The 17,627-nt window shown below is 41.7% G+C and overlaps 1 protein-coding gene across 1 annotated transcript in view; it reads left to right on the top strand.

Moving 5' to 3' along the window:
* Nucleotides 1–17,627, top strand: part of SNTG2 (syntrophin gamma 2) — a 4,306,282-nt gene that overhangs the window by 2,786,418 nt on the left and 1,502,237 nt on the right. The window lies entirely within an intron of this gene.

Below are 17,627 nucleotides of genomic sequence, written 5' to 3' on the forward strand. Positions count from 1 at the left end.
TGCAGTGTCTGTTGTACAGTACTAACTGTGACACTGTGGGCCAGCTACCTCGGATGTTGTAAGTATTCATATGTCACTTGTGAATGCTACTATGATACATATGGTTGCCTTATAAATGGTATGTGCATAGTAAACAACTGGGCCAGAAGTGTGTGTTGAACTGGATGTTATATACTGACCTCATACCTTTCAACTGTTTGGAGTTTTGCAGACTGACCACATATTTGCCTCATATTTGTAGTCATTTTTTCATACATTTGTGTTTAGTCTGGCAAATCACTGGCAAATCAGTAAAGACTGAGGTCATAACATAATAGGATATATTTGAATGTGACATGTCATATCCTTCATAGTATTCCTGTGAATGCAAAACCTACTTTACTATCAGCTGTCTCAGTATGGTACAGTAATATTTCTAGTGTGTCACTATTTTGGGGTGTTTGCCCCCATTTATGTGTGCCTTTGTCCAGATGTCTTCCTCTAACAGATTGAAAGGTATGACTAAGCTGCAAGAGTGAAAACACAGTGTGTCATACTGACAAAGAACAGAAATGTATATAAATTATTACCTGTGCACATGTATGTAGTAAAAGTAGTAGCTGGAAGCCTCAAACATATAGCTGTGTTTGCAAAATGTCAGGTTAATATGCTGTATTTGTTTTACAAATGTGTAACCTGGGCTTCAGTGCATAAAACAGACATAAATGTCTACAGAACAGGTTTCTGTATTACCTTGAAACAGAAATAATTACTAGTTTGACCATAATTATTAGCTTGAAGTTTGAAAAGTGTTTAACTGTGTCAGGACTTTGTGTCCAAGCCTACACCAAACATCTATATGAGCATCTACATAACTGCATGGACACAGCAATACCTGACTGGAAAAATCATCTCCCACAAGGTAGATTAAACCTCTATGGTGGACAGCAGCAATACACAAACCGCATAATAGGTGGCAATATTGGCTGTACAAGGCCAAGAAGGAGCAGGTGCCAAATTGGAAGCAATCTCGCCTTTGTCTGAACAGACAAATGAGGTGACAGGTGAATTACTCTATTGCGAACTTTGAGGGCAAATTGGGCACATCCACCAAGGCCAGTCACAAGCCCTTCCACACATATGTCTGCAATACCACAGGCAACACCCAAATTTGCTCTGTACTGGTGGTCAATAACACCACATAATACACATACGTCACAGATATAGCCAACCTGCTGCAGACAGGTAAGTGACAACATCAACCCTGTCCTCCAATCAGTAAAAGAGGACATGCACAGCACCTGCCCCCCCTCCCCTCATCATCAGGGAGCATGTCAGTAATGGCCTCTCAAGGACAACAAGCTGAAGTCTCCATGGGACCCGATAACATCCCTAGCTGCATCCTACATGAACCCAGGCATGAGCTCTCAGCTCTATTACACACTGCAGTCAACCAAAGCCTGAGTACCAGTGTTATTCCATCTGCATGGAGGACAGCCACTGTCACCCCTCTATACAAAGGTTGAGCATCCACTACCACAGCCAATCATATGCACATTAGTCTAACTAGCCTGATCTGCAAGACCATGGAAGGCATTATCAAGGACCTTATAAACAGGGACATCGGCACCCTCAAAATGCTTGAGCCAACACAGTTTGGTATTGTCAAAGGGAGATCAGGCCTGTTAAGCCTGGTCAACTGCTTTGAAGCAGTCAACAAACACATAGATGAGGGGAAGATGGTGCACACTACTTACTTTCACCTAGCCAAAGCCTCTGACAATAATCCACAGTCGACCGTAATACACAAGTCTACATAACCCCACTCGCGCAACCCACAGGCAAGGCCCTCACATGTTCTGTGACATGAATAATACTTGTTTTTATGTTTTAAAAACATAAATGATTTTATGAAATAAGTTGTATTGTCATTCATATGTAAAGGTTAAGGGTAGCCGAGTGTGTTGGCACAATGCGGCGCAGTGCTCAGCAATGCTTAAACAAAAATGAAGCAGTATATATAGCAGTTTAACAGCACGTCCTCACTGGCTAAATGGTTAGGACACCGGAATTTATACCTGAGTTACAAGGATCAAATCCTGTCCCATTCCGCTTTTTACACCTGATAGGGAAATGTTGCAAATGTTTTGTATTTCTTTTGTATACATTGACATGTTAACTGTGGTGGTCCAGCCAGACCAGAAGCCTATTTGCAGTGGAGACCTGAGTATAAAATCCCCAGTTACTCACAACTGTCCAATGCAGCATAGTGACAGAAACAGATAATGTACTGAAATGCATAAGTTTAGGAGATATAATAAAATAGTGTCACTGGATATATGACATGAAATCCCCCATGTAAACTCAAGTGTCCCAGACAGTACAGTCACACCCCAAACTAATGTAACAAAAGCACGTAGGAGGACATCATGTAAAGTACAATATGTGAACTTAATAATATGTCAGTAAGGACTAATTAATGTGCAAGTTATTAATTGTCTAGAAATATAAACTGAGCAATGCTTAACAGTGCATAGCTCTGCTTACCTGGTTTGAGGATTGCTAAGAAGCATAATGGTAAGCAGCATTAAGCCCAGCTATGTAGATTTGTGCACTGCTTTGTCTGGTGGACTGGCCTTGGTGATGCCATACATTATTGCTGATGTCGTGAATAAACAGTGGGGTGAGACATTGCCATTGCTCACCTGTGCAATGTCTGGGCTTGAGCAAGAGGTGGGAGTAGGGTGTCAGCCATGTGGATGTAGGTCAGCAACAAGATCTGCTGAGGGTCCACGTGGCCATGCACATTCACACTCCTGTAGTGGCAGTAACAACAGCAGTACCAAAGTGAAGGTGCTGTCCACACCACAAAGGAGCATGTCATAGGCATGTAGTCCTGGCAGGGCCCATCAAAGACATGGATACAGCAGACAGCAGTCACCACTGGGGATTAGTACTGCATCTGGCCTTGGACCTGGTGGTGCCAGTGAGACTCCTGGGAAAAGCAGTCCCCGTGTCTGTGGTCATAGACCGTGAACTGTATGTCCTCCATGTATGATCCATGGCTGTCCAACATATCCCTGTGTAGGGCAACCACATGGCTTGACTGTGTGCATGCAAACACTCACATGTCTCTATCACAGGTAAGTCACCACCAGACACATACAGCACCTCTGCACAATCCAGTTAGACAACACCCCTCCAAACACACACACATGATGTTAACTATATGGCCCAGCCTAGGCCTCTGGCAAACCTATACCACACCCTGTGCATATGATAATATATTTTCTAAATCCCTGTTATCCATACCATTAATGAAGGGACATGCTAATATGGGTCTGATGCACAGGGTGAATATAGTACAGTGTAGTAATGTAATGTTGTGTAAGGTGCTGCCTGCTGGCAATTGTTATGGGTACACATTGAAGTGTATGTACCTTTTTAGCCATGATGCATTATTGTTGTTAGTACTGCTAACTGGCTGTAGTTTCACGTACAGTATTCTGCTTATGTTTCAGATGTCTGTATGTCTGCAGGCTGTGGGCCTGCTTACATTACCAATGATGAGTCTGACAGAGTGGAAATACAGTGACCTTTTAATAGCCAAAGTACAGCTGTATATGTACTTGTTTAACAGGTGTGTATGCATACAACAGCATGTGAGGGACAATGGGGGCAAACAGTGTGACCTTTCGTACATACATACATACCCCTTGACACTGCCAACTAGCCTTCATATATGTCATCTGAGTGTTCTGTAGTACCACAGGGTCAGAGGAGGTTACTTGAGTACAGGTACTAAGTCCCTCACAGGTGAATGCCATCAGCAGTCCTTGTAAAATAGGGCAATGGGCAGCATACTGGGTGGGAATGGCCTGAAAATCTTTAACCTACAATCACACACACACACACACACACACACACACACACACACACACACACACACACACACACACACACATATGCTTACATCTGCCAGGACTGAGATTAGAACCCCTACCTATCTAGTCATTTGTACTATAGTTTCACAGAGTTATTGCATGCTTCACAGAGCTTAGAGGGTTGACAAGTATCCAAATGTGCTTCTAAGGTGAATGGCATCAGCAGATCTTGTACAGTAGGGCCTTTGGATGTGTATTGAGGGGGACAGGCCTCATAATACTTTAACCTACAAACATACACACACACACACACACACACACACACACACACACACACACACACACACACACACACACACACATACACGCACACGCACAGAGGTGGGTGATGTGATAGTACAACTCCCTACCTCAGTACTTTTACACAATGGGGAATCACCTTTATGCTGGCACATATGACTTGTTGCAACTGGTATGCAACTTGTCTGCAGCAGGACATCACTCTATGCCATTCAGGTATCCCTGTCTTTGACTCACTCTATGTGTGTGTCTCCCTATGTCTCTCTCTCTATCACTGTCTGTCTCTCTCTTCCCCATGTCTATGTGTGTATTGCCCATATATAATTATGTGTATCACACACAACAGATGCAGATATATCACATATGGGCCACCTACAGCTAGCAGAGGGTAATCTTGTTGGATGGGTGTGAGTAGAGACAGTTAAGCTGTACATAGCTGTCTGTATGCAAAGACATCTATGCACAATACAGTTATATACTCTGATATGGGTTTAGACATCGGCTGTAATTCTCTGTGTATGAACATGCCCAGTAAGACCTTCTATAGTAAGAGTGGGATTCCATTCCAGAAATAGTTGTACAGCGGTTCAGTGTTTTGTGTGTTACAGCCATACCTGTCAACCTTTTAGTGCAAGAAATCTGGAGATAGCCTACCAAAGTGGGGGGACAATAGCCCAAACATAGGGAGATACTGTAAAAATTGTTCTTATTAATGTAGAAAGTTGCTAGAGTAACAGGGTTTGTTTTAGCAGACATCTTCTGACATATATGGCATCTGACACTGAAATGTATTGTGTCTTTGCTTACTGACAGATATCTTAAGATCATCACAGTGAGTTACCTGGGATATACAAGGTGTATGATGCACAGACCAAGATATTGTGCCAAACTATGGGCATTCTTGCCCAATCCAGTGGGTTGAGAGGTGTGGCTACAGCTGATTGGCTGATGAAGCTGTGTAAACAGTCCAACACCTCAGTGATATACTGGCTGGGATCTCCTGATTGTGTGGTATTCTTCTTAACTGAAAAGCCATATCCTGGTGTGGGTACAGAATGCATTCTACTGAGCAGAGATGTCCATTATATGTGTGGAATATTACACATAGCACTGTGATTTCCAGCTATGTCAGTGGCAGAGCAGTACAGAGTAATGTGGTAAACCACTGACAGGCATTTGTTTATAGGTTGATAGGTTGATATGAGGTTACTAGGTTACTGGGCCTGAAACCCTTATAACTCTTGCAGATAAGAGTGTAGCCCATGTTAAGACATGTCAGCACCCACAGACCCTGTCCATCAGGGACACATGTGGAATGACAGGACTGTATTTTCTGTTTCCCATGCTCTTATACAGGGAGCACTTCACAAGGGGTATTGTGGCACTCAGCTTGATGTGGACAGGCAGTGTAGTCCACAGATGGGGGAGTGTGTGGGACACATATCTATCACACCAACAAGCCCTACTTATTTCACAGACCAGGTTGTTGGTGTGCCTACAGGCTGTTCAAGTGGGCCTTGCCTTCCAGATGTTCAATAGTCATGGCAGGGTCTGGCTTGCATTGTATGCCAGACAGAGGTCACCACTGAGGAGTCTGTATGGGACTGAGTAGAGGGACAGTGCTATTAGCCTATCTGTGTAGGGTGGGTGGTTGGAGTCCTGGAATCTCCCAGTGTGGAACGTCTGTAATCTTTCCGGGTGCTGCATGTGCTTTGTGTGGTACATGGCGAAGGGGGTATTGTACAAAATAATTGGTCTTATAAGCTTAGAATACATGGATATTATGACCTTTTCATCCCTGGATGAGATACCCTTACTTTTGATTTAGTCCTTCTATGAGGCTTTCTGTAAAATGGAAGCAACATGGTGCACAGACTTCAGGTTGCTATCAACCTGGGTGGCCAAATGCCTCAGTACTGATTGTGTATGTAGGACATTGTTGTTAATGTGATAATTTGTGGGGACATCAGTCTGTCTGATGGGGACGATGATGCATCTGCAGGCATTCAGCGTGAGGCCATGTTTCTGGCAGCAGTCATTTTTTTGTTGAAACCCTGTTGTAGGACATCTATATCACTTTGGGTATTAATGACTGTTCCCAGCTTGCAGTCATCTGCCAACTTAGTCAGCCATAGGCCAGTGTTTTTGGCCTGCACCTCAGTGAAGTATATCCCATATACCAGAGGCCCCCAGACAGATCCCTGTGGTATGCCACTCATTACGGGTGTACTGCTTGGGTTGGCTACCCCTATTATGATCATGTGGGTTCTATCATTGAACCAGTTTGCTACCCATCTGGTAACATATGGATTGCTGCCTAGTTGACAGAATTCATGTACTATGGCCAAGTGTGGAATAGTATGTAAGGCTTTGGGCAAGTCAAGGTGGCTGAAGTTCACCATCTTTCCCTCATCCATGCCTTTGTTGGCTGTCTCAAGGAAGTCGTCAAGAGTTCACTGACATACCTCCCCTTGAGAAAGGCAGACTGTGTGGGGTCAAGTATTTGGTGTTTGCCAGTATCCCTGTTAATGAGGTCCATGATGATCCATTGCATGACCTTGCAGATCATGCTAGTTAGGCTGATAGGTCTTTAATTTTCCAGACCAGTGAACACTCCACCTTGGTGTACAGGGATGACAGTGGATGTCCACCACTTGGCTTTAACAAAGGTGGTACTAAAGCTTTGGTTGTGTAGTGTGCATAATGATGCTGCCAGTTTATGCCTGGGTTCATGTAGGTTGCAGGCCGGAATATGTTCAGGTTCCATGGGAGCTGTCTTCTTGGCTTTGAGAGGGTAGTGATGGCCTGATCCCTAGTGATAAGGGTTGGGTTGTCAGGTACTGGGGATGTCCTGCTTTCCTGATGGGAGGGGAAGAGGTGAGACATTTCTGCTGAATCTGTCAGCCAGTAGACTGGCTTATATATGTGGCATTTATGTATGTGGTGTCCTGGACCACCAGTTCTGCACAGATCTGGGAGCTTCCTTGGGAATGCAGACACTTGTGAGGAAGGCTTTATGATTGTTTATCTTAGATGTGGGCAATTTGGACTTGGGGATGACTTTAGAGGATTTCAGTGGTGCTCTTATTTGTTTGTTCAGGCTAGGGGTGATTACTTCCAATTGTGCATCTGCTCTTTCTCAGTCCTGGACAGCAATGTCATCCTTTTCTTACATAGTTCCTTTATTGCAGATGTTGGCAGATTGGTTTACTCTCCCTTGTGGATGATGATGTTGTCCTGTCAGGTATTCCTGATTTCATGCATCTGTAGATATATATATATATATATATATATATATATATATATATATATATATATATATATATGTATGCTGGTAAAGTACTTTTGTGTACATTTGGACATTGGTGCGTGTTCCTCCAGTGGGGTAGGGAGCTGTTCAGCTATTTATATCATTCCGCTGGTTGTTGTGCTCAGCTTGTAAGACATTTTCGATTTACCATGGCTAGATTGGGGGGGGGGGTCAGGAGAGCTTGTGATATTGAATGTGACAGCTTTTTTTGCTGGATATTGCCAGGGAGGTTGATACCATAGGGGTGCTGCAGTGGTTAATCATGTTGGTTACTGCCAAGCTCAACATATGTATCATATCTTGTGGGATATCAAGTAGCTGTCCTAAAGATTTAGCATTGATAAGATGGGGGAATTTCTGTGCATTTCTGTTTTGGAATGGTTGGTTTTCCAATCAGTGGTTGGGTAATATAAGTCAGCCAGGATCAGGGTAACAGGTTGAATCTTGATAGATTTGTAGAGGGCAAGATATGAGGGGTGGGTATCCTGAGTCAGATATGTTGGCCTGTAGCTTCCTATAATTTGCATAGGGGTCTTGTCATCGGTTGACTGCACTTGAGTGTCTTGTGTGTGTCACACTGTTTGAGCAGCATGGAGGTGTGTGTGTCCGATATTGCTTTATACTCCACCTCCTTTGTCTTGCTGTGCACATTTTGGGGTCTGGCTGTGCGATAGGATGAGTGATTAGGTAAACATGGTTTGCTCCCCACAGCTGTGGCCCAGGTTTCTGTGACTACACAAATGTCACCATCTTCCAGGGTTACAAATGCTTGCAATGAATACATTTTCCTGTTTAGACTCCTAGCGTTTAGCAGCATGGCCTTTACTTTGCATTTTGTTGAGTGTTATATGTTGGTGGTATTGACCCCATGACTTTCCCTAAAAATGCACTATGTGGGAGGTAAAGACCTTTGCCAGTGGCCTGAAGGCCAAGTGAGACAGATGCAGGCCTTCTGTAGCAAAGCAGCATGGTCTGTTTGTCATATGTTCTCAGGCTACTAGGCAGTAGATTCCTCTGGGATGACACCAGTACGTAAGCCCACTGTTACTGACAATCATTTTCTGTTTGTATTGGGCCATCATTCCACATGATGGTAAAATGCTGCTTAAGGCTAGGGACATACCTATATGGGACACATACTCAGTAAGCTGAATCATGTCTGTCTTCCTATAGTACAGGGAGGTACATCTGGGGTCATTCACATTGCCATAGACTAGGCCAGACTAATAACAGTATATGTTGTGGATTGACCTGAGTGCATGTCTGATATGGTGGATTCTGGCACCTGACAGACAAGTAAGCATGACTTTCTCCTTATTCAGCCTGGTGGGAAGCACATCGGTTTGTGTCACAATGGAGTCTCCTATGTGTAATATGTTGGGTTTATGGTATGGCCTTAGTGGTTGCAAGACACTGGTGTGTGGACTATGCATGTTCTATGGTGTTTAGGTTTGTGGGTTCCCATGTATTTTTGACTCTGAGGTGTCCTTGGTTTGTGTTTTTGTTTTGTTGATAACCTCCACTTATGTGGGTGTGTGTTGTGTAGTTGTGGGTGATGTTTACTGACTCCATACCCTGCTGGGTACCTATGTTACTGGCCAATTTGTTCTGGTGTGCACATTTTCCATTTATCTGTCCATTGGTTCCCCTTCCCCTTATCTGTGTCTCTTTGTCCTTCTGTAGTCTGGTCACAGGCTTTGGCCACAGTGGCTATTGTTATGTATTTGTATTTGTGGTCTGAGCGGGGTAGATGCTGTAGCATCACACACACATGGTTATGGGCTTCACAACTCTGAGTGTACCTGTTTAGCAGGTTGTCCACCATTGCACCACTACATCTGCTGTGGTCCTCAGACAGTCTATGTTGCTATGTTATTATGAGGCTACATATTGGCCCTAGCTGTCAACCTGTCACAGACTGCCATATGGACAGGCCCATATATGACAGTCAGACACAGGCCCACATAAGACTACAGGGTGTTAATAATGCTCAGCCAAACATAGACATTTGGGTGACTGGTTTGTTATTTGCTTGCTTTGTCTTATGAATATGACGTCTGCTTCTCCACTGTCTACCATTGATGTTTTGACATAAACTTTTCTTGTTTTGCAGAGTTTGGCAGGCAAATGCAATGCTAGGACAAGCAGAACGGATATACGTGGCCTACCTTTGGTCCTTCTGTGACAGCCTGTCATTCTAGGGCTATGGATGGTGGCCAGTGACTTGTTGTCAGTACTGACACAGTAAGGTGGCAGCCATTTATAACCTGGCAGTACAGTAACTTTCATGTACCTGCTGTCCTACTAGGCACCGTACTTCTCAACCTGTAGAGCCAGATATCTGGGGAAAGCCATAAATAATTGGGTGATAAAGGGCCAAAAATAGGGACAGGTGTTAAATATTGCCCTTGCAAATGTAGATAGCTGCTATAATTACAATAGTTTTGCATTAGCATGCATTTTTCTAAATGGTATAAAGTCTGAAACTAACATCTGTTCATTATTTTCTGACTTTAGTCTTTCATGATTTGCAAATGATTTGCCAGTCAACCATAATTTCATGATAAACAGGAAACTTATGATGAAAAACTCTGGACATTCTGCAAAATTCTGTACAGTTGACAGGTTTGCTAGCACTGTGTAGGTTACGCTGAGTTGTGTACTGTCCATATGAGTGGTCCTCTTTCCTTGACTTGTCCATCTTTCCTGCTCTAATGGATATTGACTTCTGGACAGTGTGTACAGATCCTACTGTAGGTGTAGCTGACATGCAAAACAGTTGACACAGAAAGTCTTGGAACATGGACCCTGTCAACCACAATACTGTACCTAGGCCAGTAATCAACTACAGCCAAGTGTAAGTGCTGCCCACGCCCTGACAGTATTAATCACATATATACATAGCTCATTGACCCCTGCATGTTTTGGACATGCAACAGGTTATTGAGTTGATTGGGGCAGCCCTGGGAATGTGTGCTCTGCTGCTATTACCCTACAAACATATGTTACTGCATTTATATGGGGACATGGGTGTGTTGTGGGGGGGTCATACTTGTTAACTGTACACATTTGCACATACTGTGCAGATGTTGGTTTTACTTTTTTACTCCATTTAGCATAGTGTTGTGCCTGTCTTGAAGAATACTGACATATTACTAAAGACCTAAGATTAGGATGTAATAGCAGACATTTGGGTTTCAGACTTCCTACCCTTCAGAGACTTAATGCAACTGCAAGACCTGCTGTGATATCACTGTGTAAGTCTGTCAGAGGACTATTTTATCATTTTCCCTATTTGTGGGCCTTTGTCAGGCATTTTTTAATGGATTTCTAAGGTTGACTTGCTGGAAGGGGCTGAGGGGTGAGTATGGGACCCCAACATTGACATCCATGCATGTGACCTATGAACCCTCAGTTTATTTGTTTCCCACATAAACTGCAGTGAGTTTTGTCAGCTAGGGGACTACTGCATACTCTGCGGAAGCCAGTACTGGGCAGATATTTCCTGTTGCCTCACATAGCTGTGAGTTGTCTGCTGCTATCCTGGTAGGCCAATCCATTCCCTTGCATACATGCAGCAATACCTGAGATATAGTGCCAAAACGTACTACTACATTCATCTATTGTTAAGAAGTGTGACTTAACTTGTGCCTGCGGCAGTTGTGAGGATGGTGCTTGAGGGCTGACTTTGTCGGATGCACACAATACACGAAGTATACATGGTAATGTACAGGTAGTGTGATGTGTGTGACATCCATTTTACTGTGTGTGGGAGTCAGCAAGAGGTGTTAGTCCCTAGGTTGACAGTGTATGTGCTGTGCATTGCCTCTTTGCCAGGGCCAGAGCATACTGGGCATGCCTACATCTGCCTACAGGGGTAGGCTCAGAGCGTTTCTCCTCTGAGTCTCCCTGTGCCTGTGGAGGACTTGGCAATGGTGGGGGTCTGTGTGCCCCTTCCTGTGATGTTCCTACTGCAGCTGTTTCCACAGGATAATATTGTGCAGCATGGCACATACTATGAACATGTGTGCATGTGTGGCTGGAGAGTACTGCAAGGCTCCACCAGATATGTCAAGTCAGCAGAACTGTGACTTGAGCATCCCAAACACACACTCTATAATGTTCCTAGTTTGTGTGCGTGCCTCATTATGGCATTCTTCAGTGGGTGTGTGTGCATTTCTGATGGGTGTCATCATCCACGGTTCCAGTGCATAGCCAGCATCCCCCATGAGATGGCCAGATTGTATGTCCCCCTTACCAAATGCCTGATACAGCTATGAGGCATGCCAGATGTGGGAGTCATGATAGCTGACAGGGCTGCCAGCACACACAGTCATGATAATGCCCTGGGTATTGCACATGACCTGGCAGTTGATGGAGTAATAGCCCTTGTGGTTGACATACACTCTTCACTGGGTGGTGCTTTGATGTGGACATGAGTGCAGTCTATGGTACCCAGTACCTCTGGGTAGTCCGCTACATGATGGAAGAGATGCATATTGCTGGTCCTCTCCTCAGGGGTGCTGGGGAAATAAATATGCTCAACTGCATGTATTCGCATTGCATCCAGGAACTGGTGGAGTACCCTGGATCCAGATGCCTGTGAGACCCTCATGATGTCCCCAGTATGTCTTTGGAAAGTACCTGTAGCTTGTATTCTTAAGGCTACACATACCTTGGTTTCAACTGGGATAGGTTCCCCTCTGTTGGCTCTGGGTCTGACGTGAGGTTAGCAGAGCTCGGTGAGTTGTTTGAGTATGTCCCTGTCCACCCAGTAGCGCTCTAGTATCTCAAGATCATATAGGTCTGGAAGGTTACCCTAGGTCTGAATACTCTTCTCTTTCTTGGTCTGGGCTGATTGAAAGCATTATCCTCATTACCGCTCTTAGTCTGTAGCACATACAAATATAGCAAAGCAGCCCCTAACATTTTGTCAGTTAAAATTCCCAAGTGTTTACACCAATGGTGCAGATTTTGTGGAAAAACAAACTGAAAGGTGTTTGCATACTTTATACTGGTGTGCTGCTGATGCTGCCTGTGTGATTGGCTGACTATGATAAATTCTTCCTGACAGCTATATTATTGAGGGGTTTGAATCAATCACTGTGAGTGGCAGAGTCTGTATTAGTGATTTGTAGTTCATTTCCTTTTTTGCCCCGTGGCATGCTGTACAAACTGTTTTAGCTAGTGTAAACATTGCTGAGCAGAAAAGGCCCTCCCTTGGACACAAACATGCTCATCATTTCTTGAACTAGCTAAGCACAGCTAAGCAGCCCGAGACACAACTCCTTGTTTACCTGTGCTTAGCTGAGCACAAATAGGAGACATGGAGCTCCAATGTGCTTACACCAAGCATGACACACCCCCATTTCATGTCAGCTGCTTCTTCTGCTTACACCACCACATTATAGCTCCTACACGGTTAGGTACCCATGGACACAGTCTCCCATTTTGCTATTCAGTTTAGCTCATTTACTTACCCCAGTGTCTTAGTCCCTACTTACATGACTATGCTGTAGCCTATGGTCTTAGCTACCACTATTACTTGTTATTGTTATGAATCTGCCTGCTGCCCCTTATAATGGAAAAATTCATCTTTCACATAAAATTGTCTTTTTACATTTTTTTTTATTTTCGGCACAATCACGTTTGCACGCCGCTGTGCTCTGCTTAAATGAACAAAATTGGCCCCACCAAAAAATTAGATTTTTATCATTTTGAAACACTTTTGCATGCCAATGGCCATAGTTTTGGCCATTGGCATGCCTAATAATCACAATAAATGCTTTACTTGGAGCTATCATGCCCCCATTTTGATTTTTGCAGAAATGTACACGGTTAGTAACAAAATACACTTCTGCTGCAGACACAGCTCCAACACTGATGCCTGTCTGCTTTCTGAATCACTAATTCACCTCATTTGCATGGTTTTCATCAGCAAATGAGGTGATTAGCATTATTCTATGGTGTCCATGTTAGAACAGTGCTACGAGGCTCATGCATGCCCCCAGCCTTGTTTAGTGGATTGCATAGACTCCGAACTCTGTGTTCAAGCCGCGCCACTATTCTTACACAGAGTTTAGCTCCATGTAAGTTTTATTGAATCCTGGGGATGATTTTAAGCAAACTAACAAAGAGCTTAATGAAACCATTAGAAAGATGAAAGTTTAATATGAACATATAATTGCCACTACAACTAAAAATAACTACAAACATTTCTTTAATTATATCTGGAAGTTAAGAATTAACGCCCAACAATATTTGGAGCTTGTCTACAATAATAATACACTATCTGACACAAAGCATATAGGTAATATGTTGGATAACAAATTTAGTGCAAACTTACAGCACTCTGAGTTCTAGCTATTCCACAGAATCCACAATTCCAACCATTACCTTTAATTAGTATAGAACAAGTTCTTGCAGAACTCTCAAAAAATAAGAATACTTCCTCCATTGGCCCTGACAGCATACAATGCTGACTAATTATCTGTGTCACATGTGGCCTTTCTGAACCCCTATTTAACATGTTTAATTTAAGCCTCTCCATTGGTTACACTCCTGAAGCCTGGAAAACAACAGTTGTAATGCCATTATATAAAGGTTGCCAAACCACAGATTCTGGTAACTGTAGACCTATTAGTCTCTCTAGCCTCATATGTAAAGCTATTGAGTGCATCACCTTAGACCTCATTAATCCGGACATTGAAAAGCTCTTAAACCTGGACCCTCATAAATTTGACTTTGTCAAGGGGATGTCCTGCATCTTTAACCTCATTCATTTTTTTGAAAAGGTAACTGAAGAAGTGGATAGTGGTTATGCAGTGCATACAGAAAATCAAAAGCTTGCCAAGACTTTTGACAATATTCCTCATGCATGCATTATTGATAGACTTGTAAATCTGCATACAAATCTTAATACTGTGTGGGGAAACTTAACTGGTTGTCTGACAGAACCCATGTGGTTAGAGTCACAGATGCTACTTCTGAAAGCACTAAAGTTACCAGTGGTTTACCACAGATCTCAGTTTTGGGATCTCTCCTATTTGGTATTTATTTTCAGACCTTGAAGCCAGCACTCCTGGCCTATAGTTATCTAAGTTTGCAGACAACTTTAATTTGGATGTTGCTATTCAACCTTCAACTGACTCACAGTTGCTCCAACATGGGTTAGACCATGTTAACAGTCAGTGCCAGGACAATGACCTCAAATTAAATCTAAAAAATGTAATGTAGTTCATTCAAGTAAAAAAAAAAAAAAACTGTTTCACTTACCATATAGGTGATGCAATCTTGAAATTCAACATTGCTATAAGGGATTTAGGTACTTTGTTTGATAATTCCGTATCATTTGACCATCATGATTCCACAGTAGATTTGTAAGTATTTTATCTGGCTCATCAAATTTCCAAAGGCATCTCCGCTCGATCTAAAAGAGTCTTAATTCCCCTTCTCTCATATATTTTTAAACTTATTATTGAATATAATGTACCTCTTGGCATGTATTTTAATAAACATATCAAAAAACTTGAGAGATCTCAGAGATACATAACTAAAAAGACTGGTGGCCTCAAATATTTTAGTTATCACGACAGATTGTCAGCCTCTCTGTTCTCAGTTTCTTACAGACTCCTCTAAGGAGATCTGCCCTATCCTTTTGAGCCATGAAGGATCTAAACCTACTGGACCTCCTTTTCCTTTGCAGAAGTAATAGCATCCCAAATACTTAGTTAAAGGAACTAAACCTCCATTATCAGATAAATAAGACATGTTGGTGCAATAGATTCCTATCCAAACATTTCTCTCACCTCGGTAACAAACTTCCACTCCATGTCAAGCAGAGCAGCACTCTTGCCACCTTCAAGGTAAACATAGATAATGGGATGAACAGCATTAAATTCTCTATCAGCCTGTCTTGTGTTGCCCCCTTGATGCTAGAAGTAACATTTGAAAAGGATTTTTGGCTAGGGTTGTAGTGATCTACAGAGTGATTACTTATTACTTATCTATGAACCTATTAACATATTATAATGTATCTAAAATGTTCCTCATTTTAGTAAAGTATTGAAAATATCTACCATTTTCTTTTATTAAATATTATAAAATCTAAAAAGACAGAATGTATTAACATTTTCTTATCACCATTTTTTGTCTGATTACTTGTATTGTGTTATGTGGAGGAAATATTATGTGAACTATTGTTTATAGTGGATGAATGACACCCCTTTTTATTTTCCAACAATGTGTCTGATGGTAATGACACCCACTATACCAGAAACTTGTTTAACATAATGATGTTAGTATGTTACATTAAACCTAAGTATGTTTCATTAAATCTGTCTAGGTAAGATATGGTCTAGTATTCCTGATTTCACAGTTGATGTTGTGCACAAGAACACAACGCATTTTGAAGGTATTTTGGCAACTATATCTCTTTTCAAATGTTTCCTTTCTTTTCAAGTTTGGAAAATACTAACTTACATTTGTACAGATGCTTCATATGATGTTTATAGCAAGGAAGTTATGATGATTCTCTGGAAATGATGTGGTACAAGATGCTCATTTAAGAAACGGAAATGCATACATGCTGTTAGATAGCATTTTTGTAATGTTAAGTAGTTAATCAGAATGTAAGAGACTAGATATATTTCAATGAAGTTGTTTATGTGGGGCATCTCCCACTTCATTATAAGGCCTTTGGCTGATGCAGCTGGCTGACATGGACTATACTTATGGTATGAGCTTCACCATAATTGTAGATTTAATTACACATGTACAACTGGTGTTACCTTATCCTAATCCTCACTGTTATCCTGTGTGTGCCTTGAAGAATTAAACTAAGTTTGAGAGGTAATATATATTAAATGCTTACGCATTAAATGTTCACCTTATAGCTGTCTGACTTACTGAGCATAAAACTAAGTGCTTTCATTCTCTACAAAATATGGGTTTTCAATCACACTAAGTTTACACATTTAGAAGTAAAATAATAGCTAGGATATATTGCTTGAGAATGATATTCTATCTCATTCTCACATTATTTTGACCACTAGAAAGAACTTAATTCTGTGCCAGTTCTGCATATTAAATCTTATTCCAATGGAATTTCACTGAAATTATTCTTAACTAGCTACTTTTAAACTTTTTACTGTCGGTTTTTGATGAAGGTTTGACTCTAATGGCATGTATATGAATTAATGGGTTGCCTAAAAGTTTTGTCTCACCTCTAAAAGGCCAGCCGTTTGTTCAAACTGTATACATTTGATTTTGAACTTTCTGTTTAACCTTTTTAAGAACATATGGGCATTGTGCATAATGTCATAGAATTTTAAGATTAGCAAGGTTTTGTTTTTTAAGGCTATCAAACTTCCAGTGGCTTAATGTTCATGAGCTTGCACATTTGAAACCATGCTTACTTTGGTTTATATCTATCTTTATTGAGGTGACTTGATGTGCCTGTATAAGTTCATTATCCTCTGGCTTAAACCCATTTGTTACAAATAGCTAAGGAGCCATTTATGACATCATATCTCCAGGTGACCTTTACAGTTGCTTAGGTAACACACCATTGTTTGGATTGAATGGTGCTCATGCCGTAACCATAACAATGTTTTGGTTTAAAATCTATATAGGGGTGTATCTAAATGTAGCTCTGACTACACAGTTTCTCCAAACTGCTGCAGATCAATGCAGTGGTACACTTTTTAAGCAGACCTGAAGATTACTGCAATATGAACAGGTATAACTGTATATACTTTAATCAGGAAGCATTTTCTAGTGGTGTTTTTTTTTTCTCCTTCTGGATAGTTAATTAAATGTCATTGTTTCTAGCTAGCTCTATTTAGTATTTTATGATCAGGTTCAGGGGTGGGAGAGTAGAAATTTAGGGTTCTTTGTTTTCATTGTCCAAGTGAAATAGACCATGGAATAAATGTGAGGAAAACAAGAAGGTTGCTTGTTTTCAGAAGATAAGAAAGCAAAAATAAGATTTTTGAAAGTATATTAGCTGAAGTTTAGACTGTGTGCTTGTGGAGTCAGATAGGCACATTCAATGGTGTCATGCAAACTTATCCTGTTAATTAATTATCACAATTAATACAATTCCAGTTCTTACTATTTCATCTTAGAATGCACATGGTTAAGAGGTAAACAAC

Source organism: Protopterus annectens, chromosome 1.part1, assembly GCF_019279795.1.
Source record: "Protopterus annectens isolate FY-2018-M chromosome 1.part1, PAN1.0, whole genome shotgun sequence".
NCBI lineage: Eukaryota > Metazoa > Chordata > Ceratodontiformes > Protopteridae > Protopterus > Protopterus annectens.